The 20,792-nt window shown below is 39.8% G+C and overlaps 52 non-coding genes across 52 annotated transcripts; all 52 read left to right on the forward strand.

Annotated features, from left to right (window-relative positions):
• Positions 1-843: 843 nt before the first annotated feature.
• On the forward strand, positions 844-916 carry Trnar-ucg (transfer RNA arginine (anticodon UCG)). The gene has a single exon. It is a non-coding gene; the product is annotated as a tRNA-Arg (tRNA).
• Positions 917-1,257: 341 nt separating this feature from the next.
• On the forward strand, positions 1,258-1,330 carry Trnar-ucg (transfer RNA arginine (anticodon UCG)). The gene has a single exon. It is a non-coding gene; the product is annotated as a tRNA-Arg (tRNA).
• Positions 1,331-1,671: 341 nt separating this feature from the next.
• Trnar-ucg (transfer RNA arginine (anticodon UCG)) lies at positions 1,672-1,744 on the forward strand. Its single transcript has one exon. It is a non-coding gene; the product is annotated as a tRNA-Arg (tRNA).
• A 226-nt stretch (positions 1,745-1,970) lies between these two features.
• Positions 1,971-2,043, forward strand: Trnar-ucg (transfer RNA arginine (anticodon UCG)). Its single transcript has one exon. It is a non-coding gene; the product is annotated as a tRNA-Arg (tRNA).
• Positions 2,044-2,384: 341 nt separating this feature from the next.
• Positions 2,385-2,457, forward strand: Trnar-ucg (transfer RNA arginine (anticodon UCG)). The gene has a single exon. It is a non-coding gene; the product is annotated as a tRNA-Arg (tRNA).
• A 226-nt stretch (positions 2,458-2,683) lies between these two features.
• Positions 2,684-2,756, forward strand: Trnar-ucg (transfer RNA arginine (anticodon UCG)). The gene has a single exon. It is a non-coding gene; the product is annotated as a tRNA-Arg (tRNA).
• Positions 2,757-3,097: 341 nt separating this feature from the next.
• Trnar-ucg (transfer RNA arginine (anticodon UCG)) lies at positions 3,098-3,170 on the forward strand. The gene has a single exon. It is a non-coding gene; the product is annotated as a tRNA-Arg (tRNA).
• Positions 3,171-3,810: 640 nt separating this feature from the next.
• On the forward strand, positions 3,811-3,883 carry Trnar-ucg (transfer RNA arginine (anticodon UCG)). Its single transcript has one exon. It is a non-coding gene; the product is annotated as a tRNA-Arg (tRNA).
• A 341-nt stretch (positions 3,884-4,224) lies between these two features.
• Positions 4,225-4,297, forward strand: Trnar-ucg (transfer RNA arginine (anticodon UCG)). Its single transcript has one exon. It is a non-coding gene; the product is annotated as a tRNA-Arg (tRNA).
• Positions 4,298-4,638: 341 nt separating this feature from the next.
• Trnar-ucg (transfer RNA arginine (anticodon UCG)) lies at positions 4,639-4,711 on the forward strand. The gene has a single exon. It is a non-coding gene; the product is annotated as a tRNA-Arg (tRNA).
• Positions 4,712-4,937: 226 nt separating this feature from the next.
• Trnar-ucg (transfer RNA arginine (anticodon UCG)) lies at positions 4,938-5,010 on the forward strand. The gene has a single exon. It is a non-coding gene; the product is annotated as a tRNA-Arg (tRNA).
• Positions 5,011-5,351: 341 nt separating this feature from the next.
• Positions 5,352-5,424, forward strand: Trnar-ucg (transfer RNA arginine (anticodon UCG)). The gene has a single exon. It is a non-coding gene; the product is annotated as a tRNA-Arg (tRNA).
• A 341-nt stretch (positions 5,425-5,765) lies between these two features.
• Trnar-ucg (transfer RNA arginine (anticodon UCG)) lies at positions 5,766-5,838 on the forward strand. The gene has a single exon. It is a non-coding gene; the product is annotated as a tRNA-Arg (tRNA).
• A 226-nt stretch (positions 5,839-6,064) lies between these two features.
• On the forward strand, positions 6,065-6,137 carry Trnar-ucg (transfer RNA arginine (anticodon UCG)). Its single transcript has one exon. It is a non-coding gene; the product is annotated as a tRNA-Arg (tRNA).
• Positions 6,138-6,478: 341 nt separating this feature from the next.
• Trnar-ucg (transfer RNA arginine (anticodon UCG)) lies at positions 6,479-6,551 on the forward strand. Its single transcript has one exon. It is a non-coding gene; the product is annotated as a tRNA-Arg (tRNA).
• A 226-nt stretch (positions 6,552-6,777) lies between these two features.
• Positions 6,778-6,850, forward strand: Trnar-ucg (transfer RNA arginine (anticodon UCG)). The gene has a single exon. It is a non-coding gene; the product is annotated as a tRNA-Arg (tRNA).
• Positions 6,851-7,191: 341 nt separating this feature from the next.
• Positions 7,192-7,264, forward strand: Trnar-ucg (transfer RNA arginine (anticodon UCG)). Its single transcript has one exon. It is a non-coding gene; the product is annotated as a tRNA-Arg (tRNA).
• Positions 7,265-7,904: 640 nt separating this feature from the next.
• Positions 7,905-7,977, forward strand: Trnar-ucg (transfer RNA arginine (anticodon UCG)). The gene has a single exon. It is a non-coding gene; the product is annotated as a tRNA-Arg (tRNA).
• Positions 7,978-8,203: 226 nt separating this feature from the next.
• On the forward strand, positions 8,204-8,276 carry Trnar-ucg (transfer RNA arginine (anticodon UCG)). Its single transcript has one exon. It is a non-coding gene; the product is annotated as a tRNA-Arg (tRNA).
• A 341-nt stretch (positions 8,277-8,617) lies between these two features.
• Trnar-ucg (transfer RNA arginine (anticodon UCG)) lies at positions 8,618-8,690 on the forward strand. Its single transcript has one exon. It is a non-coding gene; the product is annotated as a tRNA-Arg (tRNA).
• A 341-nt stretch (positions 8,691-9,031) lies between these two features.
• Trnar-ucg (transfer RNA arginine (anticodon UCG)) lies at positions 9,032-9,104 on the forward strand. Its single transcript has one exon. It is a non-coding gene; the product is annotated as a tRNA-Arg (tRNA).
• A 226-nt stretch (positions 9,105-9,330) lies between these two features.
• Positions 9,331-9,403, forward strand: Trnar-ucg (transfer RNA arginine (anticodon UCG)). The gene has a single exon. It is a non-coding gene; the product is annotated as a tRNA-Arg (tRNA).
• A 341-nt stretch (positions 9,404-9,744) lies between these two features.
• On the forward strand, positions 9,745-9,817 carry Trnar-ucg (transfer RNA arginine (anticodon UCG)). Its single transcript has one exon. It is a non-coding gene; the product is annotated as a tRNA-Arg (tRNA).
• A 226-nt stretch (positions 9,818-10,043) lies between these two features.
• Trnar-ucg (transfer RNA arginine (anticodon UCG)) lies at positions 10,044-10,116 on the forward strand. The gene has a single exon. It is a non-coding gene; the product is annotated as a tRNA-Arg (tRNA).
• Positions 10,117-10,457: 341 nt separating this feature from the next.
• Trnar-ucg (transfer RNA arginine (anticodon UCG)) lies at positions 10,458-10,530 on the forward strand. The gene has a single exon. It is a non-coding gene; the product is annotated as a tRNA-Arg (tRNA).
• Positions 10,531-10,871: 341 nt separating this feature from the next.
• On the forward strand, positions 10,872-10,944 carry Trnar-ucg (transfer RNA arginine (anticodon UCG)). Its single transcript has one exon. It is a non-coding gene; the product is annotated as a tRNA-Arg (tRNA).
• A 341-nt stretch (positions 10,945-11,285) lies between these two features.
• Trnar-ucg (transfer RNA arginine (anticodon UCG)) lies at positions 11,286-11,358 on the forward strand. The gene has a single exon. It is a non-coding gene; the product is annotated as a tRNA-Arg (tRNA).
• Positions 11,359-11,699: 341 nt separating this feature from the next.
• On the forward strand, positions 11,700-11,772 carry Trnar-ucg (transfer RNA arginine (anticodon UCG)). The gene has a single exon. It is a non-coding gene; the product is annotated as a tRNA-Arg (tRNA).
• A 226-nt stretch (positions 11,773-11,998) lies between these two features.
• Trnar-ucg (transfer RNA arginine (anticodon UCG)) lies at positions 11,999-12,071 on the forward strand. Its single transcript has one exon. It is a non-coding gene; the product is annotated as a tRNA-Arg (tRNA).
• Positions 12,072-12,412: 341 nt separating this feature from the next.
• Positions 12,413-12,485, forward strand: Trnar-ucg (transfer RNA arginine (anticodon UCG)). Its single transcript has one exon. It is a non-coding gene; the product is annotated as a tRNA-Arg (tRNA).
• Positions 12,486-12,711: 226 nt separating this feature from the next.
• Trnar-ucg (transfer RNA arginine (anticodon UCG)) lies at positions 12,712-12,784 on the forward strand. The gene has a single exon. It is a non-coding gene; the product is annotated as a tRNA-Arg (tRNA).
• Positions 12,785-13,125: 341 nt separating this feature from the next.
• Positions 13,126-13,198, forward strand: Trnar-ucg (transfer RNA arginine (anticodon UCG)). The gene has a single exon. It is a non-coding gene; the product is annotated as a tRNA-Arg (tRNA).
• A 341-nt stretch (positions 13,199-13,539) lies between these two features.
• On the forward strand, positions 13,540-13,612 carry Trnar-ucg (transfer RNA arginine (anticodon UCG)). Its single transcript has one exon. It is a non-coding gene; the product is annotated as a tRNA-Arg (tRNA).
• A 226-nt stretch (positions 13,613-13,838) lies between these two features.
• Trnar-ucg (transfer RNA arginine (anticodon UCG)) lies at positions 13,839-13,911 on the forward strand. The gene has a single exon. It is a non-coding gene; the product is annotated as a tRNA-Arg (tRNA).
• Positions 13,912-14,252: 341 nt separating this feature from the next.
• Positions 14,253-14,325, forward strand: Trnar-ucg (transfer RNA arginine (anticodon UCG)). Its single transcript has one exon. It is a non-coding gene; the product is annotated as a tRNA-Arg (tRNA).
• Positions 14,326-14,551: 226 nt separating this feature from the next.
• Positions 14,552-14,624, forward strand: Trnar-ucg (transfer RNA arginine (anticodon UCG)). The gene has a single exon. It is a non-coding gene; the product is annotated as a tRNA-Arg (tRNA).
• A 341-nt stretch (positions 14,625-14,965) lies between these two features.
• Trnar-ucg (transfer RNA arginine (anticodon UCG)) lies at positions 14,966-15,038 on the forward strand. Its single transcript has one exon. It is a non-coding gene; the product is annotated as a tRNA-Arg (tRNA).
• Positions 15,039-15,379: 341 nt separating this feature from the next.
• Positions 15,380-15,452, forward strand: Trnar-ucg (transfer RNA arginine (anticodon UCG)). The gene has a single exon. It is a non-coding gene; the product is annotated as a tRNA-Arg (tRNA).
• A 226-nt stretch (positions 15,453-15,678) lies between these two features.
• Trnar-ucg (transfer RNA arginine (anticodon UCG)) lies at positions 15,679-15,751 on the forward strand. The gene has a single exon. It is a non-coding gene; the product is annotated as a tRNA-Arg (tRNA).
• A 341-nt stretch (positions 15,752-16,092) lies between these two features.
• On the forward strand, positions 16,093-16,165 carry Trnar-ucg (transfer RNA arginine (anticodon UCG)). The gene has a single exon. It is a non-coding gene; the product is annotated as a tRNA-Arg (tRNA).
• A 341-nt stretch (positions 16,166-16,506) lies between these two features.
• Trnar-ucg (transfer RNA arginine (anticodon UCG)) lies at positions 16,507-16,579 on the forward strand. The gene has a single exon. It is a non-coding gene; the product is annotated as a tRNA-Arg (tRNA).
• A 226-nt stretch (positions 16,580-16,805) lies between these two features.
• On the forward strand, positions 16,806-16,878 carry Trnar-ucg (transfer RNA arginine (anticodon UCG)). The gene has a single exon. It is a non-coding gene; the product is annotated as a tRNA-Arg (tRNA).
• Positions 16,879-17,219: 341 nt separating this feature from the next.
• On the forward strand, positions 17,220-17,292 carry Trnar-ucg (transfer RNA arginine (anticodon UCG)). The gene has a single exon. It is a non-coding gene; the product is annotated as a tRNA-Arg (tRNA).
• Positions 17,293-17,633: 341 nt separating this feature from the next.
• Trnar-ucg (transfer RNA arginine (anticodon UCG)) lies at positions 17,634-17,706 on the forward strand. Its single transcript has one exon. It is a non-coding gene; the product is annotated as a tRNA-Arg (tRNA).
• A 226-nt stretch (positions 17,707-17,932) lies between these two features.
• Trnar-ucg (transfer RNA arginine (anticodon UCG)) lies at positions 17,933-18,005 on the forward strand. Its single transcript has one exon. It is a non-coding gene; the product is annotated as a tRNA-Arg (tRNA).
• Positions 18,006-18,346: 341 nt separating this feature from the next.
• Trnar-ucg (transfer RNA arginine (anticodon UCG)) lies at positions 18,347-18,419 on the forward strand. Its single transcript has one exon. It is a non-coding gene; the product is annotated as a tRNA-Arg (tRNA).
• A 226-nt stretch (positions 18,420-18,645) lies between these two features.
• Positions 18,646-18,718, forward strand: Trnar-ucg (transfer RNA arginine (anticodon UCG)). Its single transcript has one exon. It is a non-coding gene; the product is annotated as a tRNA-Arg (tRNA).
• Positions 18,719-19,059: 341 nt separating this feature from the next.
• On the forward strand, positions 19,060-19,132 carry Trnar-ucg (transfer RNA arginine (anticodon UCG)). The gene has a single exon. It is a non-coding gene; the product is annotated as a tRNA-Arg (tRNA).
• A 226-nt stretch (positions 19,133-19,358) lies between these two features.
• Positions 19,359-19,431, forward strand: Trnar-ucg (transfer RNA arginine (anticodon UCG)). The gene has a single exon. It is a non-coding gene; the product is annotated as a tRNA-Arg (tRNA).
• Positions 19,432-19,772: 341 nt separating this feature from the next.
• Positions 19,773-19,845, forward strand: Trnar-ucg (transfer RNA arginine (anticodon UCG)). Its single transcript has one exon. It is a non-coding gene; the product is annotated as a tRNA-Arg (tRNA).
• Positions 19,846-20,186: 341 nt separating this feature from the next.
• Positions 20,187-20,259, forward strand: Trnar-ucg (transfer RNA arginine (anticodon UCG)). The gene has a single exon. It is a non-coding gene; the product is annotated as a tRNA-Arg (tRNA).
• A 341-nt stretch (positions 20,260-20,600) lies between these two features.
• On the forward strand, positions 20,601-20,673 carry Trnar-ucg (transfer RNA arginine (anticodon UCG)). The gene has a single exon. It is a non-coding gene; the product is annotated as a tRNA-Arg (tRNA).
• The last annotated feature ends 119 nt before the right edge of the window (positions 20,674-20,792 follow it).

The following is a 20,792-nucleotide window of genomic DNA, read 5'->3' on the forward strand; positions in this document are numbered from 1 at the left end:
TCAGATGACAAATACCATTTCAATGGACACTGGGCATTCAAAAGTAAGGTATTTATCTTGGTGACCAGAGAAAGAAAGAATGTTTTGATCCTCAGTGTACAATAGGCATTACTGCGTCTGTAAGATCGTTGGCCTCGTGGCCTAATGGATAAGGCGTCTGACTTCGAATCAGAAGATTGCGAGTTCGAGTCTCGTCGGGGTCGTACTACAACTCTTTTTATACAAAATTGAAAAGCGCTACAGTCAGCACAACCTTATTTCCCTCCCTCATCTATTAAAATGACAATGAGCAATGTTTTTTGAATGGAAAATAACATTTCAGTGGACACTGGGCATTCCAAAGTAGAGGATCTATCTAATTGACCATATACAAAAGGACTGTGTTATCTGTTAAAATGACAATGGGCAATGTTTTTCAGATGGAAAATACCATTTCAATGGACACTGAGCATTCAAAAGTAGTTTTTTTATCTTGGTGACCAGAAGCAAAAGGAATGTTTGAACCGGAGTGTACAATAGGCATTACTGCGTCTGTAAGATCGTTGGCCTCGTGGCCTAATGGATAAGGCGTCTGACTTCGAATCAGAAGATTGCGAGTTCGAGTCTCGTCGGGGTCGTAGTACAACTCTTTTTATACAAAATTGAAAAGCGCTACAGTCAGCACAACCTTATTTCCCTCTCTCATCTATTAAAATGACAATGGGCAATGTTTTTTGGATGAAAAATACCATTTCAATGGACACTGGGCATTCAAAAGTAAGGTATTTATCTTGGTGACCAGAGAAAGAAAGAATGTTTTGATCCTCAGTGTACAATAGGCATTACTGCGTCTGTAAGTTCGTTGGCCTCGTGGCCTAATGGATAAGGCGTCTGACTTCGAATCAGAAGATTGCGAGTTCGAGTCTCGTCGGGGTCGTAGTACAACTCTTTTTATACAAAATTGAAAAGCGCTACAGTCAGCACAACCTTATTTCCCTCCCTCATCTATTAAAATGACAATGAGCAATGTTTTTTGGATGGAAAATAACATTTCAGTGGACACTGGGCATTCCAAAGTAGAGGATCTATCTAATAGACCATATACAAAAGGACTGTGTTATCTGTTAAAATGACAATGGGCAATGTTTTTCAGATGGAAAATACCATTTCAATGGACACTGAGCATTCAAAAGTAGATTTTTTATCTTGGTGACCAGAAGCAAAAGGAATGTTTGAACCGGAGTGTACAATAGGCATTACTGCGTCTGTAAGATCGTTGGCCTCGTGGCCTAATGGATAAGGCGTCTGACTTCGAATCAGAAGATTGCGAGTTCGAGTCTCGTCGGGGTCGTACTACAACTCTTTTTATACAAAATTGAAAAGCGCTACAGTCAGCACAACCTTATTTCCCTCCCTCATCTATTAAAATGACAATGAGCAATGTTTTTTGGATTGAAAATAACATTTCAGTGGACACTGGGCATTCCAAAGTAGAGGATCTATCTAATTGACCATATACAAAAGGACTGTGTTATCTGTTAAAATGACAATGGGCAATGTTTTTCAGATGCAAAATACCATTTCAATGGACACTGAGCATTCAAAAGTAGATTTGTTATCTTGGTGACCAGAAGCAAAAGGAATGTTTGAACCGGAGTGTACAATAGGCATTACTGCGTCTGTAAGGTCGTTGGCCTCGTGGCCTAATGGATAAGGCGTCTGACTTCGAATCAGAAGATTGCGAGTTCGAGTCTCGTCGGGGTCGTAGTACAACTCTTTTTATACAAAATTGAAAAGCGCTACAGTCAGCACAACCTTATTTCCCTCTCTCATCTATCAAAATGACAATGAGCAATGTTTTTTGGATGAAAAATACCATTTCAATGGACACTGGGCATTCAAAAGTAAGGTATTTATCTTGGTGACCAGAGAAAGAAAGAATGTTTTGATCCTCAGTGTACAATAGGCATTACTGCGTCTGTAAGATCGTTGGCCTCGTGGCCTAATGGATAAGGCGTCTGACTTCGAATCAGAAGATTGCGAGTTCGAGTCTCGTCGGGGTCGTACTACAACTCTTTTTATACAAAATTGAAAAGCGCTACAGTCAGCACAACCTTATTTCCCTCCCTCATCTATTAAAATGACAATGAGCAATGTTTTTTGGATTGAAAATAACATTTCAGTGGACACTGGGCATTCCAAAGTAGAGGATCTATCTAATTGACCATATACAAAAGGACTGTGTTATCTGTTAAAATGACAATGGGCAATGTTTTTCAGATGGAAAATACCATTTCAATGGACACTGAGCATTCAAAAGTAGATTTGTTATCTTGGTGACCAGAAGCAAAAGGAATGTTTGAACCGGAGTGTACAATAGGCATTACTGCGTCTGTAAGTTCGTTGGCCTCGTGGCCTAATGGATAAGGCGTCTGACTTCGAATCAGAAGATTGCGAGTTCGAGTCTCGTCGGGGTCGTAGTACAACTCTTTTTATACAAAATTGAAAAGCGCTACAGTCAGCACAACCTTATTTCCCTCTCTCATCTATCAAAATGACAATGTGCAATGTTTTTTGGATGAAAAATACCATTTCAATGGACACTGGGCATTCAAAAGTAAGGTATTTATCTTGGTGACCAGAGAAAGAAAGAATGTTTTGATCCTCAGTGTACAATAGGCATTACTGCGTCTGTAAGATCGTTGGCCTCGTGGCCTAATGGATAAGGCGTCTGACTTCGAATCAGAAGATTGCGAGTTCGAGTCTCGTCGGGGTCGTACTACAACTCTTTTTATACAAAATTGAAAAGCGCTACAGTCAGCACAACCTTATTTCCCTCCCTCATCTATTAAAATGACAATGAGCAATGTTTTTTGGATTGAAAATAACATTTCAGTGGACACTGGGCATTCCAAAGTAGAGGATCTATCTAATGGACCATATACAAAAGGACTGTGTTATCTGTTAAAATGACAATGGGCAATGTTTTTCAGATGGAAAATACCATTTCAATGGACACTGAGCATTCAAAAGTAGATTTTTTATCTTGGTGACCAGAAGCAAAAGGAATGTTTGAACCGGAGTGTACAATAGGCATTACTGCGTTTGTAAGATCGTTGGCCTCGTGGCCTAATGGATAAGGCGTCTGACTTCGAATCAGAAGATTGCGAGTTCGAGTCTCGTCGGGGTCGTAGTACAACTCTTTTTATACAAAATTGAAAAGCGCTACAGTCAGCACAACCTTATTTCCCTCCCTCATCTATTAAAATGACAATGAGCAATCTTTTTTGGATTGAAAATAACATTTCAGTGGACACTGGGCATTCCAAAGTAGAGGATCTATCTAATGGACCATATACAAAAGGACTGTGTTATCTGTTAAAATGACAATGGACAATGTTTTTCAGATGGAAAATACCATTTCAATGGACACTGAGCATTCAAAAGTAGATTTTTTATCTTGGTGACCAGAAGCAAAAGGAATGTTTGAACCGGAGTGTACAATAGGCGTTACTGCGTCTGTAAGATCGTTGGCCTCGTGGCCTAATGGATGAGGCGTCTGACTTCGAATCAGAAGATTGCGAGTTCGAGTCTCGTCGGGGTCGTACTACAACTCTTTTTATACAAAATTGAAAAGTGCTACAGTCAGCACAACCGTATTTCCCTCCCTCATGTATGAAAATGACAATGAGCAATGTTTTTTGGATTGAAAATACCATTTCAATGGACACTGGGCATTCAAAAGTAAGGTATTTATCTTGGTGACCAGAGAAAGAAAGAATGTTTTGATCCTCAGTGTACAATAGGCATTACTGCGTCTGTAAGATCGTTGGCCTCGTGGCCTAATGGATAAGGCGTCTGACTTCGAATCAGAAGATTGCGAGTTCGAGTCTCGTCGGGGTCGTAGTACAACTCTTTTGATACAAAATTGAAAAGCGCTACAGTCAGCACAACCTTATTTCCCTCCCTCATCTATTAAAATGACAATGAGCAATGTTTTTTGGATTGAAAATAACATTTCAGTGGACACTGGGCATTCCAAAGTAGAGGATCTATCTAATGGACCATATACAAAAGGACTGTGTTATCTGTTAAAATGACAATGGGCAATGTTTTTCAGATGGAAAATACCATTTCAATGGACACTGAGCATTCAAAAGTAGATTTTTTATCTTGGTGACCAGAAGCAAAAGGAATGTTTGAACCGGAGTGTACAATAGGCATTACTGCGTCTGTAAGATCGTTGGCCTCGTGGCCTAATGGATAAGGCGTCTGACTTCGAATCAGAAGATTGCGAGTTCGAGTCTCGTCGGGGTCGTAGTACAACTCTTTTTATACAAAATTGAAAAGCGCTACAGTCAGCACAACCTTATTTCCCTCCCTCATCTATTAAAATGACAATGAGCAATCTTTTTTGGATTGAAAATAACATTTCAGTGGACACTGGGCATTCCAAAGTAGAGGATCTATCTAATGGACCATATACAAAAGGACTGTGTTATCTGTTAAAATGACAATGGACAATGTTTTTCAGATGGAAAATACCATTTCAATGGACACTGAGCATTCAAAAGTAGATTTTTTATCTTGGTGACCAGAAGCAAAAGGAATGTTTGAACCGGAGTGTACAATAGGCATTACTGCGTCTGTAAGATCGTTGGCCTCGTGGCCTAATGGATAAGGCGTCTGACTTCGAATCAGAAGATTGCGAGTTCGAGTCTCGTCGGGGTCGTACTACAACTCTTTTTATACAAAATTGAAAAGTGCTACAGTCAGCACAACCGTATTTCCCTCCCTCATGTATGAAAATGACAATGAGCAATGTTTTTTGGATTGAAAATACCATTTCAATGGACACTGGGCATTCAAAAGTAAGGTATTTATCTTGGTGACCAGAGAAAGAAAGAATGTTTTGATCCTCAGTGTACAATAGGCATTACTGCGTCTGTAAGATCGTTGGCCTCGTGGCCTAATGGATAAGGCGTCTGACTTCGAATCAGAAGATTGCGAGTTCGAGTCTCGTCGGGGTCGTAGTACAACTCTTTTGATACAAAATTGAAAAGCGCTACAGTCAGCACAACCTTATTTCCCTCCCTCATCTATTAAAATGACAATGAGCAATGTTTTTTGGATTGAAAATAACATTTCAGTGGACACTGGGCATTCCAAAGTAGAGGATCTATCTAATGGACCATATACAAAAGGACTGTGTTATCTGTTAAAATGACAATGGGCAATGTTTTTCAGATGGAAAATACCATTTCAATGGACACTGAGCATTCAAAAGTAGATTTTTTATCTTGGTGACCAGAAGCAAAAGGAATGTTTGAACCGGAGTGTACAATAGGCATTACTGCGTCTGTAAGATCGTTGGCCTCGTGGCCTAATGGATAAGGCGTCTGACTTCGAATCAGAAGATTGCGAGTTCGAGTCTCGTCGGGGTCGTACTACAACTCTTTTTATACAAAATTGAAAAGCGCTACAGTCAGCACAACCTTATTTCCCTCCCTCATCTATTAAAATGACAATGAGCAATGTTTTTTGGATTGAAAATAACATTTCAGTGGACACTGGGCATTCCAAAGTAGAGGATCTATCTAATTGACCATATACAAAAGGACTGTGTTATCTGTTAAAATGACAATGGGCAATGTTTTTCAGATGCAAAATACCATTTCAATGGACACTGAGCATTCAAAAGTAGATTTGTTATCTTGGTGACCAGAAGCAAAAGGAATGTTTGAACCGGAGTGTACAATAGGCATTACTGCGTCTGTAAGGTCGTTGGCCTCGTGGCCTAATGGATAAGGCGTCTGACTTCGAATCAGAAGATTGCGAGTTCGAGTCTCGTCGGGGTCGTAGTACAACTCTTTTTATACAAAATTGAAAAGCGCTACAGTCAGCACAACCTTATTTCCCTCTCTCATCTATCAAAATGACAATGAGCAATGTTTTTTGGATGAAAAATACCATTTCAATGGACACTGGGCATTCAAAAGTAAGGTATTTATCTTGGTGACCAGAGAAAGAAAGAATGTTTTGATCCTCAGTGTACAATAGGCATTACTGCGTCTGTAAGATCGTTGGCCTCGTGGCCTAATGGATAAGGCGTCTGACTTCGAATCAGAAGATTGCGAGTTCGAGTCTCGTCGGGGTCGTAGTACAACTCTTTTGATACAAAATTGAAAAGCGCTACAGTCAGCACAACCTTATTTCCCTCCCTCATCTATTAAAATGACAATGAGCAATGTTTTTTGGATGGAAAATAACATTTCAGTGGACACTGGGCATTCCAAAGTAGAGGATCTATCTAATGGACCATATACAAAAGGACTGTGTTATCTGTTAAAATGACAATGGGCAATGTTTTTCAGATGGAAAATACCATTTCAATGGACACTGAGCATTCAAAAGTAGATTTTTTATCTTGGTGACCAGAAGCAAAAGGAATGTTTGAACCGGAGTGTACAATAGGCATTACTGCGTCTGTAAGATCGTTGGCCTCGTGGCCTAATGGATAAGGCGTCTGACTTCGAATCAGAAGATTGCGAGTTCGAGTCTCGTCGGGGTCGTAGTACAACTCTTTTTATACAAAATTGAAAAGCGCTACAGTCAGCACAACCTTATTTCCCTCTCTCATCTATCAAAATGACAATGAGCAATGTTTTTTGGATGAAAAATACCATTTCAATGGACACTGGGCATTCAAAAGTAAGGTATTTATCTTGGTGACCAGAGAAAGAAAGAATGTTTTGATCCTCAGTGTACAATAGGCATTACTGCGTCTGTAAGATCGTTGGCCTCGTGGCCTAATGGATAAGGCGTCTGACTTCGAATCAGAAGATTGCGAGTTCGAGTCTCGTCGGGGTCGTACTACAACTCTTTTTATACAAAATTGAAAAGCGCTACAGTCAGCACAACCTTATTTCCCTCCCTCATCTATTAAAATGACAATGAGCAATGTTTTTTGGATTGAAAATAACATTTCAGTGGACACTGGGCATTCCAAAGTAGAGGATCTATCTAATGGACCATATACAAAAGGACTGTGTTATCTGTTAAAATGACAATGGGCAATGTTTTTCAGATGGAAAATACCATTTCAATGGACACTGAGCATTCAAAAGTAGATTTTTTATCTTGGTGACCAGAAGCAAAAGGAATGTTTGAACCGGAGTGTACAATAGGCATTACTGCGTCTGTAAGATCGTTGGCCTCGTGGCCTAATGGATAAGGCGTCTGACTTCGAATCAGAAGATTGCGAGTTCGAGTCTCGTCGGGGTCGTAGTACAACTCTTTTTATACAAAATTGAAAAGCGCTACAGTCAGCACAACCTTATTTCCCTCTCTCATCTATCAAAATGACAATGAGCAATGTTTTTTGGATGAAAAATACCATTTCAATGGACACTGGGCATTCAAAAGTAAGGTATTTATCTTGGTGACCAGAGAAAGAAAGAATGTTTTGATCCTCAGTGTACAATAGGCATTACTGCGTCTGTAAGATCGTTGGCCTCGTGGCCTAATGGATGAGGCGTCTGACTTCGAATCAGAAGATTGCGAGTTCGAGTCTCGTCGGGGTCGTACTACAACTCTTTTTATACAAAATTGAAAAGCGCTACAGTCAGCACAACCTTATTTCCCTCCCTCATCTATTAAAATGACAATGAGCAATGTTTTTTGGATTGAAAATAACATTTCAGTGGACACTGGGCATTCCAAAGTAGAGGATCTATCTAATTGACCATATACAAAAGGACTGTGTTATCTGTTAAAATGACAATGGGCAATGTTTTTCAGATGCAAAATACCATTTCAATGGACACTGAGCATTCAAAAGTAGATTTGTTATCTTGGTGACCAGAAGCAAAAGGAATGTTTGAACCGGAGTGTACAATAGGCATTACTGCGTCTGTAAGGTCGTTGGCCTCGTGGCCTAATGGATAAGGCGTCTGACTTCGAATCAGAAGATTGCGAGTTCGAGTCTCGTCGGGGTCGTACTACAACTCTTTTTATACAAAATTGAAAAGCGCTACAGTCAGCACAACCTTATTTCCCTCTCTCATCTATCAAAATGACAATGAGCAATGTTTTTTGGATGAAAAATACCATTTCAATGGACACTGGGCATTCAAAAGTAAGGTATTTATCTTGGTGACCAGAGAAAGAAAGAATGTTTTGATCCTCAGTGTACAATAGGCATTACTGCGTCTGTAAGATCGTTGGCCTCGTGGCCTAATGGATAAGGCGTCTGACTTCGAATCAGAAGATTGCGAGTTCGAGTCTCGTCGGGGTCGTACTACAACTCTTTTTATACAAAATTGAAAAGCGCTACAGTCAGCACAACCTTATTTCCCTCCCTCATCTATTAAAATGACAATGAGCAATGTTTTTTGGATTGAAAATAACATTTCAGTGGACACTGGGCATTCCAAAGTAGAGGATCTATCTAATGGACCATATACAAAAGGACTGTGTTATCTGTTAAAATGACAATGGGCAATGTTTTTCAGATGGAAAATACCATTTCAATGGACACTGAGCATTCAAAAGTAGATTTTTTATCTTGGTGACCAGAAGCAAAAGGAATGTTTGAACCGGAGTGTACAATAGGCATTACTGCGTCTGTAAGATCGTTGGCCTCGTGGCCTAATGGATAAGGCGTCTGACTTCGAATCAGAAGATTGCGAGTTCGAGTCTCGTCGGGGTCGTACTACAACTCTTTTTATACAAAATTGAAAAGCGCTACAGTCAGCACAACCTTATTTCCCTCCCTCATCTATTAAAATGACAATGAGCAATGTTTTTTGGATTGAAAATAACATTTCAGTGGACACTGGGCATTCCAAAGTAGAGGATCTATCTAATGGACCATATACAAAAGGACTGTGTTATCTGTTAAAATGACAATGGGCAATGTTTTTCAGATGCAAAATACCATTTCAATGGACACTGAGCATTCAAAAGTAGATTTGTTATCTTGGTGACCAGAAGCAAAAGGAATGTTTGAACCGGAGTGTACAATAGGCATTACTGCGTCTGTAAGGTCGTTGGCCTCGTGGCCTAATGGATAAGGCGTCTGACTTCGAATCAGAAGATTGCGAGTTCGAGTCTCGTCGGGGTCGTAGTACAACTCTTTTTATACAAAATTGAAAAGCGCTACAGTCAGCACAACCTTATTTCCCTCTCTCATCTATCAAAATGACAATGAGCAATGTTTTTTGGATGAAAAATACCATTTCAATGGACACTGGGCATTCAAAAGTAAGGTATTTATCTTGGTGACCAGAGAAAGAAAGAATGTTTTGATCCTCAGTGTACAATAGGCATTACTGCGTCTGTAAGATCGTTGGCCTCGTGGCCTAATGGATAAGGCGTCTGACTTCGAATCAGAAGATTGCGAGTTCGAGTCTCGTCGGGGTCGTACTACAACTCTTTTTATACAAAATTGAAAAGCGCTACAGTCAGCACAACCTTATTTCCCTCCCTCATCTATTAAAATGACAATGAGCAATGTTTTTTGGATTGAAAATAACATTTCAGTGGACACTGGGCATTCCAAAGTAGAGGATCTATCTAATTGACCATATACAAAAGGACTGTGTTATCTGTTAAAATGACAATGGGCAATGTTTTTCAGATGGAAAATACCATTTCAATGGACACTGAGCATTCAAAAGTAGATTTGTTATCTTGGTGACCAGAAGCAAAAGGAATGTTTGAACCGGAGTGTACAATAGGCATTACTGCGTCTGTAAGTTCGTTGGCCTCGTGGCCTAATGGATAAGGCGTCTGACTTCGAATCAGAAGATTGCGAGTTCGAGTCTCGTCGGGGTCGTAGTACAACTCTTTTTATACAAAATTGAAAAGCGCTACAGTCAGCACAACCTTATTTCCCTCTCTCATCTATCAAAATGACAATGAGCAATGTTTTTTGGATGAAAAATACCATTTCAATGGACACTGGGCATTCAAAAGTAAGGTATTTATCTTGGTGACCAGAGAAAGAAAGAATGTTTTGATCCTCAGTGTACAATAGGCATTACTGCGTCTGTAAGATCGTTGGCCTCGTGGCCTAATGGATAAGGCGTCTGACTTCGAATCAGAAGATTGCGAGTTCGAGTCTCGTCGGGGTCGTACTACAACTCTTTTTATACAAAATTGAAAAGCGCTACAGTCAGCACAACCTTATTTCCCTCCCTCATCTATTAAAATGACAATGAGCAATGTTTTTTGGATTGAAAATAACATTTCAGTGGACACTGGGCATTCCAAAGTAGAGGATCTATCTAATGGACCATATACAAAAGGACTGTGTTATCTGTTAAAATGACAATGGGCAATGTTTTTCAGATGGAAAATACCATTTCAATGGACACTGAGCATTCAAAAGTAGATTTTTTATCTTGGTGACCAGAAGCAAAAGGAATGTTTGAACCGGAGTGTACAATAGGCATTACTGCGTCTGTAAGATCGTTGGCCTCGTGGCCTAATGGATAAGGCGTCTGACTTCGAATCAGAAGATTGCGAGTTCGAGTCTCGTCGGGGTCGTACTACAACTCTTTTTATACAAAATTGAAAAGCGCTACAGTCAGCACAACCTTATTTCCCTCCCTCATCTATTAAAATGACAATGAGCAATGTTTTTTGGATTGAAAATAACATTTCAGTGGACACTGGGCATTCCAAAGTAGAGGATCTATCTAATGGACCATATACAAAAGGACTGTGTTATCTGTTAAAATGACAATGGGCAATGTTTTTCAGATGCAAAATACCATTTCAATGGACACTGAGCATTCAAAAGTAGATTTTTTATCTTGGTGACCAGAAGCAAAAGGAATGTTTGAACCGGAGTGTACAATAGGCATTACTGCGTCTGTAAGATCGTTGGCCTCGTGGCCTAATGGATAAGGCGTCTGACTTCGAATCAGAAGATTGCGAGTTCGAGTCTCGTCGGGGTCGTACTACAACTCTTTTTATACAAAATTGAAAAGCGCTACAGTCAGCACAACCTTATTTCCCTCCCTCATCTATTAAAATGACAATGAGCAATGTTTTTTGGATTGAAAATAACATTTCAGTGGACACTGGGCATTCCAAAGTAGAGGATCTATCTAATGGACCATATACAAAAGGACTGTGTTATCTGTTAAAATGACAATGGGCAATGTTTTTCAGATGGAAAATACCATTTCAATGGACACTGAGCATTCAAAAGTAGATTTTTTATCTTGGTGACCAGAAGCAAAAGGAATGTTTGAACCGGAGTGTACAATAGGCATTACTGCGTCTGTAAGATCGTTGGCCTCGTGGCCTAATGGATAAGGCGTCTGACTTCGAATCAGAAGATTGCGAGTTCGAGTCTCGTCGGGGTCGTACTACAACTCTTTTTATACAAAATTGAAAAGCGCTACAGTCAGCACAACCTTATTTCCCTCCCTCATCTATTAAAATGACAATGAGCAATGTTTTTTGGATTGAAAATAACATTTCAGTGGACACTGGGCATTCCAAAGTAGAGGATCTATCTAATGGACCATATACAAAAGGACTGTGTTATCTGTTAAAATGACAATGGGCAATGTTTTTCAGATGCAAAATACCATTTCAATGGACACTGAGCATTCAAAAGTAGATTTGTTATCTTGGTGACCAGAAGCAAAAGGAATGTTTGAACCGGAGTGTACAATAGGCATTACTGCGTCTGTAAGGTCGTTGGCCTCGTGGCCTAATGGATAAGGCGTCTGACTTCGAATCAGAAGATTGCGAGTTCGAGTCTCGTCGGGGTCGTAGTACAACTCTTTTTATACAAAATTGAAAAGCGCTACAGTCAGCACAACCTTATTTCCCTCTCTCATCTATCAAAATGACAATGAGCAATGTTTTTTGGATGAAAAATACCATTTCAATGGACACTGGGCATTCAAAAGTAAGGTATTTATCTTGGTGACCAGAGAAAGAAAGAATGTTTTGATCCTCAGTGTACAATAGGCATTACTGCGTCTGTAAGATCGTTGGCCTCGTGGCCTAATGGATAAGGCGTCTGACTTCGAATCAGAAGATTGCGAGTTCGAGTCTCGTCGGGGTCGTACTACAACTCTTTTTATACAAAATTGAAAAGCGCTACAGTCAGCACAACCTTATTTCCCTCCCTCATCTATTAAAATGACAATGAGCAATGTTTTTTGGATTGAAAATAACATTTCAGTGGACACTGGGCATTCCAAAGTAGAGGATCTATCTAATTGACCATATACAAAAGGACTGTGTTATCTGTTAAAATGACAATGGGCAATGTTTTTCAGATGGAAAATACCATTTCAATGGACACTGAGCATTCAAAAGTAGATTTGTTATCTTGGTGACCAGAAGCAAAAGGAATGTTTGAACCGGAGTGTACAATAGGCATTACTGCGTCTGTAAGTTCGTTGGCCTCGTGGCCTAATGGATAAGGCGTCTGACTTCGAATCAGAAGATTGCGAGTTCGAGTCTCGTCGGGGTCGTAGTACAACTCTTTTTATACAAAATTGAAAAGCGCTACAGTCAGCACAACCTTATTTCCCTCTCTCATCTATCAAAATGACAATGAGCAATGTTTTTTGGATGAAAAATACCATTTCAATGGACACTGGGCATTCAAAAGTAAGGTATTTATCTTGGTGACCAGAGAAAGAAAGAATGTTTTGATCCTCAGTGTACAATAGGCATTACTGCGTCTGTAAGATCGTTGGCCTCGTGGCCTAATGGATAAGGCGTCTGACTTCGAATCAGAAGATTGCGAGTTCGAGTCTCGTCGGGGTCGTACTACAACTCTTTTTATACAAAATTGAAAAGCGCTACAGTCAGCACAACCTTATTTCCCTCCCTCATCTATTAAAATGACAATGAGCAATGTTTTTTGGATTGAAAATAACATTTCAGTGGACACTGGGCATTCCAAAGTAGAGGATCTATCTAATGGACCATATACAAAAGGACTGTGTTATCTGTTAAAATGACAATGGGCAATGTTTTTCAGATGGAAAATACCATTTCAATGGACACTGAGCATTCAAAAGTAGATTTTTTATCTTGGTGACCAGAAGCAAAAGGAATGTTTGAACCGGAGTGTACAATAGGCATTACTGCGTCTGTAAGATCGTTGGCCTCGTGGCCTAATGGATAAGGCGTCTGACTTCGAATCAGAAGATTGCGAGTTCGAGTCTCGTCGGGGTCGTACTACAACTCTTTTTATACAAAATTGAAAAGCGCTACAGTCAGCACAACCTTATTTCCCTCCCTCATCTATTAAAATGACAATGAGCAATGTTTTTTGGATTGAAAATAACATTTCAGTGGACACTGGGCATTCCAAAGTAGAGGATCTATCTAATGGACCATATACAAAAGGACTGTGTTATCTGTTAAAATGACAATGGGCAATGTTTTTCAGATGCAAAATACCATTTCAATGGACACTGAGCATTCAAAAGTAGATTTGTTATCTTGGTGACCAGAAGCAAAAGGAATGTTTGAACCGGAGTGTACAATAGGCATTACTGCGTCTGTAAGGTCGTTGGCCTCGTGGCCTAATGGATAAGGCGTCTGACTTCGAATCAGAAGATTGCGAGTTCGAGTCTCGTCGGGGTCGTAGTACAACTCTTTTTATACAAAATTGAAAAGCGCTACAGTCAGCACAACCTTATTTCCCTCTCTCATCTATCAAAATGACAATGAGCAATGTTTTTTGGATGAAAAATACCATTTCAATGGACACTGGGCATTCAAAAGTAAGGTATTTATCTTGGTGACCAGAGAAAGAAAGAATGTTTTGATCCTCAGTGTACAATAGGCATTACTGCGTCTGTAAGATCGTTGGCCTCGTGGCCTAATGGATAAGGCGTCTGACTTCGAATCAGAAGATTGCGAGTTCGAGTCTCGTCGGGGTCGTAGTACAACTCTTTTTATACAAAATTGAAAAGCGCTACAGTCAGCACAACCTTATTTCCCTCCCTCATCTATTAAAATGACAATGAGCAATGTTTTTTGGATTGAAAATAACATTTCAGTGGACACTGGGCATTCCAAAGTAGAGGATCTATCTAATTGACCATATACAAAAGGACTGTGTTATCTGTTAAAATGACAATGGGCAATGTTTTTCAGATGGAAAATACCATTTCAATGGACACTGAGCATTCAAAAGTAGATTTGTTATCTTGGTGACCAGAAGCAAAAGGAATGTTTGAACCGGAGTGTACAATAGGCATTACTGCGTCTGTAAGTTCGTTGGCCTCGTGGCCTAATGGATAAGGCGTCTGACTTCGAATCAGAAGATTGCGAGTTCGAGTCTCGTCGGGGTCGTAGTACAACTCTTTTTATACAAAATTGAAAAGCGCTACAGTCAGCACAACCTTATTTCCCTCTCTCATCTATCAAAATGACAATGAGCAATGTTTTTTGGATGAAAAATACCATTTCAATGGACACTGGGCATTCAAAAGTAAGGTATTTATCTTGGTGACCAGAGAAAGAAAGAATGTTTTGATCCTCAGTGTACAATAGGCATTACTGCGTCTGTAAGATCGTTGGCCTCGTGGCCTAATGGATAAGGCGTCTGACTTCGAATCAGAAGATTGCGAGTTCGAGTCTCGTCGGGGTCGTAGTACAACTCTTTTTATACAAAATTGAAAAGCGCTACAGTCAGCACAACCTTATTTCCCTCCCTCATCTATTAAAATGACAATGAGCAATGTTTTTTGGATTGAAAATAACATTTCAGTGGACACTGGGCATTCCAAAGTAGAGGATCTATCTAATGGACCATATACAAAAGGACTGTGTTATGTGTTAAAATGACAATGGGCAATGTTTTTCAGATGGAAAATAGCATTTCAATGGACACTGAGCATTCAAAAGTAGATTTTTTATCTTGGTGACCAGAAGCAAAAGGAATGTTTGAACCGGAGTGTACAATAGGCATTACTGCGTCTGTAAGATCGTTGGCCTCGTGGCCTAATGGATAAGGCGTCTGACTTCGAATCAGAAGATTGCGAGTTCGAGTCTCGTCGGGGTCGTAGTACAACTCTTTTTATACAAAATTGAAAAGCGGTACAGTCAGCACAACCTTATTTCCCTCCCTCATCTATTAAAATGACAATGAGCAATCTTTTTTGGATTGAAAATAACATTTCAGTGGACACTGGGCATTCCAAAGTAGAGGATCTATCTAATGGACCATATACAAAAGGACTGTGTTATCTGTTAAAATGACAATGGACAATGTTTTTCAGATGGAAAATACCATTTCAATAGACACTGAGCATTCAAAAGTAGATTTTTTATCTTGGTGACCAGAAGCAAAAGGAATGTTTGAACCGGAGTGTACAATAGGCATTACTGCGTCTGTAAGATCGTTGGCCTCGTGGCCTAATGGACAAGGCGTCTGACTTCGAATCAGAAGATTGCGAGTTCGAGTCTCGTCGGGGTCGTACTACAACTCTTTTTATACAAAATTGAAAAGTGCTACAGTCAGCACAACCGTATTTCCCTCCCTCATCTACTAAAATGACAATGAGCAATGTTTTTTGGATTGAAAATACCATTTCAATGGACACTGGGCATTCAAAAGTAAGGTATTTATCTTGGTGACCAGAGAAAGAAAGAATGTTTTGATCCTCAGTGTACAATAGGCATTACTGCGTCTGTAAGATCGTTGGCCTCGTGGCCTAATGGATAAGGCGTCTGACTTCGAATCAGAAGATTGCGAGTTCGAGTCTCGTCGGGGTCGTAGTACAACTCTTTTTATACAAAATTGAAAAGCGCTACAGTCAGCACAACCTTATTTCCCTCCCTCATCTATTAAAATGACAATGAGCAATGTTTTTTGGATTGAAAATAACATTTCAGTGGACACTGGGCATTCCAAAGTAGAGGATCTATCTAATGGACCATATACAAAAGGACTGTGTTATCTGTTAAAATGACAATGGGCAATGTTTTTCAGATGGAAAATACCATTTCAATGGACACTGAGCATTCAAAAGTAGATTTTTTATCTTGGTGACCAGAAGCAAAAGGAATGTTTGAACCGGAGTGTACAATAGGCATTACTGCGTCTGTAAGATCGTTGGCCTCGTGGCCTAATGGATAAGGCGTCTGACTTCGAATCAGAAGATTGCGAGTTCGAGTCTCGTCGGGGTCGTACTACAACTCTTTTTATACAAAATTGAAAAGCGCTACAGTCAGCACAACCTTATTTCCCTCCCTCATCTATTAAAATGACAATGAGCAATGTTTTTTGGATTGAAAATAACATTTCAGTGGACACTGGGCATTCCAAAGTAGAGGATCTATCTAATTGACCATATACAAAAGGACTGTGTTATCTGTTAAAATGACAATGGGCAATGTTTTTCAGATGGAAAATACCATTTCAATGGACACTGAGCATTCAAAAGTAGATTTGTTATCTTGGTGACCAGAAGCAAAAGGAATGTTTGAACCGGAGTGTACAATAGGCATTACTGCGTCTGTAAGGTCGTTGGCCTCGTGGCCTAATGGATAAGGCGTCTGACTTCGAATCAGAAGATTGCGAGTTCGAGTCTCGTCGGGGTCGTAGTACAACTCTTTTTATACAAAATTGAAAAGCGCTACAGTCAGCACAACCTTATTTCCCTCTCTCATCTATCAAAATGACAATGAGCAATGTTTTTTGGATGAAAAATACCATTTCAATGGACACTGGGCATTCAAAAGTAAGGTATTTATCTTGGTGACCAGAGAAAGAAAGAATGTTTTGATCCTCAGTGTACAATAGGCATTACTGCGTCTGTAAGATCGTTGGCCTCGTGGCCTAATGGATAAGGCGTCTGACTTCGAATCAGAAGATTGCGAGTTCGAGTCTCGTCGGGGTCGTACTACAACTCTTTTTATACAAAATTGAAAAGCGCTACAGTCAGCACAACCTTATTTCCCTCCCTCATCTATTAAAATGACAATGAGCAATGTTTTTTGGATTGAAAATAACATTTCAGTGGACACTGGGCATTCCAAAGTAGAGGATCTATGTAATTGACCATATACAAAAGGACTGTGTTATCTGTTAAAATGACAATGGGCAATGTTTTTCAGATGGAAAATACCATTTCAATGGACACTGAGCATTCAAAAGTAGATTTGTTATCTTGGTGACCAGAAGCAAAAGGAATGTTTGAACCGGAGTGTACAATAGGCATTACTGCGTCTGTAAGTTCGTTGGCCTCGTGGCCTAATGGATAAGGCGTCTGACTTCGAATCAGAAGATTGCGAGTTCGAGTCTCGTCGGGGTCGTAGTACAACTCTTTTTATACAAAATTGAAAAGCGCTACAGTCAGCACAACCTTATTTCCCTCCCTCATCTATTAAAATGACAATGAGCAATGTTTTTTGGATTGAAAATAACATTTCAGTGGACACTGGGCATTCCAAAGTAGAGGATCTATCTAATTGACCATATACAAAAGGACTGTGTTATCTGTTAAAATGACAATGGGCAATGTTTTTCAGATGGAAAATACCATTTCAATGGACACTGAGCATTCAAAAGTAGATTTGTTATCTTGGTGACCAGAAGCAAAAGGAATGTTTGAACCGGAGTGTACAATAGGCATTACTGCGTCTGTAAGTTCGTTGGCCTCGTGGCCTAATGGATAAGGCGTCTGACTTCGAATCAGAAGATTGCGAGTTCGAGTCTCGTCGGGGTCGTAGTACAACTCTTTTTATACAAAATTGAAAAGCGCTACAGTCAGCACAACCTTATTTCCCTCTCTCATCTATCAAAATGACAATGAGCAATGTTTTTTGGATGAAAAATACCATTTCAATGGACACTGGGCATTCAAAAGTAAGGTATTTATCTTGGTGACCAGAGAAAGAAAGAATGTTTTGATCCTCAGTGTACAATAGGCATTACTGCGTCTGTAAGATCGTTGGCCTCGTGGCCTAATGGATAAGGCGTCTGACTTCGAATCAGAAGATTGCGAGTTCGAGTCTCGTCGGGGTCGTACTACAACTCTTTTGATACAAAATTGAAAAGCGCTACAGTCAGCACAACCTTATTTCCCTCCCTCATCTATTAAAATGACAATGAGCAATGTTTTTTGGATTGAAAATAACATTTCAGTGGACACTGGGCATTCCAAAGTAGAGGATCTATGTAATTGACCATATACAAAAGGACTGTGTTATCTGTTAAAATGACAATGGGCAATGTTTTTCAGATGGAAAATACCATTTCAATGGACACTGAGCATTCAAAAGTAGATTTGTTATCTTGGTGACCAGAAGCAAAAGGAATGTTTGAACCGGAGTGTACAATAGGCATTACTGCGTCTGTAAGTTCGTTGGCCTCGTGGCCTAATGGATAAGGCGTCTGACTTCGAATCAGAAGATTGCGAGTTCGAGTCTCGTCGGGGTCGTAGTACAACTCTTTTTATACAAAATTGAAAAGCGCTACAGTCAGCACAACCTTATTTCCCTCTCTCATCTATCAAAATGACAATGAGCAATGTTTTTTGGATGAAAAATACCATTTCAATGGACACTGGGCATTCAAAAGTAAGGTATTTATCTTGGTGACCAGAGAAAGAAAGAATGTTTTGATCCTCAGTGTACAATAGGCATTACTGCGTCTGTAAGATCGTTGGCCTCGTGGCCTAATGGATAAGGCGTCTGACTTCGAATCAGAAGATTGCGAGTTCGAGTCTCGTCGGGGTCGTACTACAACTCTTTTTATACAAAATTGAAAAGCGCTACAGTCAGCACAACCTTATTTCCCTCCCTCATCTATTAAAATGACAATGAGCAATGTTTTTTGGATTGAAAATAACATTTCAGTGGACACTGGGCATTCCAAAGTAGAGGATCTATCTAATTGACCATATACAAAAGGACTGTGTTATCTGTTAAAATGACAATGGGCAATGTTTTTCAGATGGAAAATACCATTTCAATGGACACTGAGCATTCAAAAGTAGATTTGTTATCTTGGTGACCAGAAGCAAAAGGAATGTTTGAACCGGAGTGTACAATAGGCATTACTGCGTCTGTAAGTTCGTTGGCCTCGTGGCCTAATGGATAAGGCGTCTGACTTCGAATCAGAAGATTGCGAGTTCGAGTCTCGTCGGGGTCGTAGTACAACTCTTTTTATACAAAATTGAAAAGCGCTACAGTCAGCACAACCTTATTTCCCTCTCTCATCTATCAAAATGACAATGAGCAATGTTTTTTGGATGAAAAATACCATTTCAATGGACACTGGGCATTCAAAAGTAAGGTATTTATCTTGGTGACCAGAGAAAGAAAGAATGTTTTGATCCTCAGTGTACAATAGGCATTACTGCGTCTGTAAGATCGTTGGCCTCGTGGCCTAATGGATAAGGCGTCTGACTTCGAATCAGAAGATTGCGAGTTCGAGTCTCGTCGGGGTCGTACTACAACTCTTTTGATACAAAATTGAAAAGCGCTACAGTCAGCACAACCTTATTTCCCTCCCTCATCTATTAAAATGACAATGAGCAATGTTTTTTGGATTGAAAATAACATTTCAGTGGACACTGGGCATTCCAAAGTAGAGGATCTATCTAATGGACCATATACAAAAGGACTGTGTTATGTGTTAAAATGACAATGGGCAATGTTTTTCAGATGGAAAATAGCATTTCAATGGACACTGAGCATTCAAAAGTAGATTTTTTATCTTGGTGACCAGAAGCAAAAGGAATGTTTGAACCGGAGTGTACAATAGGCATTACTGCGTCTGTAAGATCGTTGGCCTCGTGGCCTAATGGATAAGGCGTCTGACTTCGAATCAGAAGATTGCGAGTTCGAGTCTCGTCGGGGTCGTACTACAACTCTTTTTATACAAAATTGAAAAGCGCTACAGTCAGCACAACCTTATTTCCCTCCCTCATCTATTAAAATGACAATGAGCAATGTTTTTTGGATTGAAAATAACATTTCAGTGGACACTGGGCATTCCAAAGTAGAGGATCTATCTAATGGACCATATACAAAAGGACTGTGTTATCTGTTAAAATGACAATGGGCAATGTTTTTCAGATGGAAAATACCATTTCAATGGACACTGAGCATTCAAAAGTAGATTTTTTATCTTGGTGACCAGAAGCAAAAGGAATGTTTGAACCGGAGTGTACAATAGGCATTACTGCGTCTGTAAGATCGTTGGCCTCGTGGCCTAATGGATAAGGCGTCTGACTTCGAATCAGAAGATTGCGAGTTCGAGTCTCGTCGGGGTCGTACTACAACTCTTTTTATACAAAATTGAAAAGCGCTACAGTCAGCACAACCTTATTTCCCTCCCTCATCTATTAAAATGACAATGAGCAATGTTTTTTGGATTGAAAATAACATTTCAGTGGACACTGGGCATTCCAAAGTAGAGGATCTATGTAATTGACCATATACAAAAGGACTGTGTTATCTGTTAAAATGACAATGGGCAATGTTTTTCAGATGCAAAATACCATTTCAATGGACACTGAGCATTCAAAAGTAGATTTGTTATCTTGGTGACCAGAAGCAAAAGGAATGTTTGAACCGGAGTGTACAATAGGCATTACTGCGTCTGTAAGTTCGTTGGCCTCGTGGCCTAATGGATAAGGCGTCTGACTTCGAATCAGAAGATTGCGAGTTCGAGTCTCGTCGGGGTCGTAGTACAACTCTTTTTATACAAAATTGAAAAGCGCTACAGTCAGCACAACCTTATTTCCCTCTCTCATCTATCAAAATGACAATGAGCAATGTTTTTTGGATGAAAAATACCATTTCAA

The sequence above is a fragment of the Haliotis asinina genome, chromosome 3, assembly GCF_037392515.1.
Source record: "Haliotis asinina isolate JCU_RB_2024 chromosome 3, JCU_Hal_asi_v2, whole genome shotgun sequence".
Lineage (NCBI taxonomy): Eukaryota > Metazoa > Mollusca > Gastropoda > Lepetellida > Haliotidae > Haliotis > Haliotis asinina.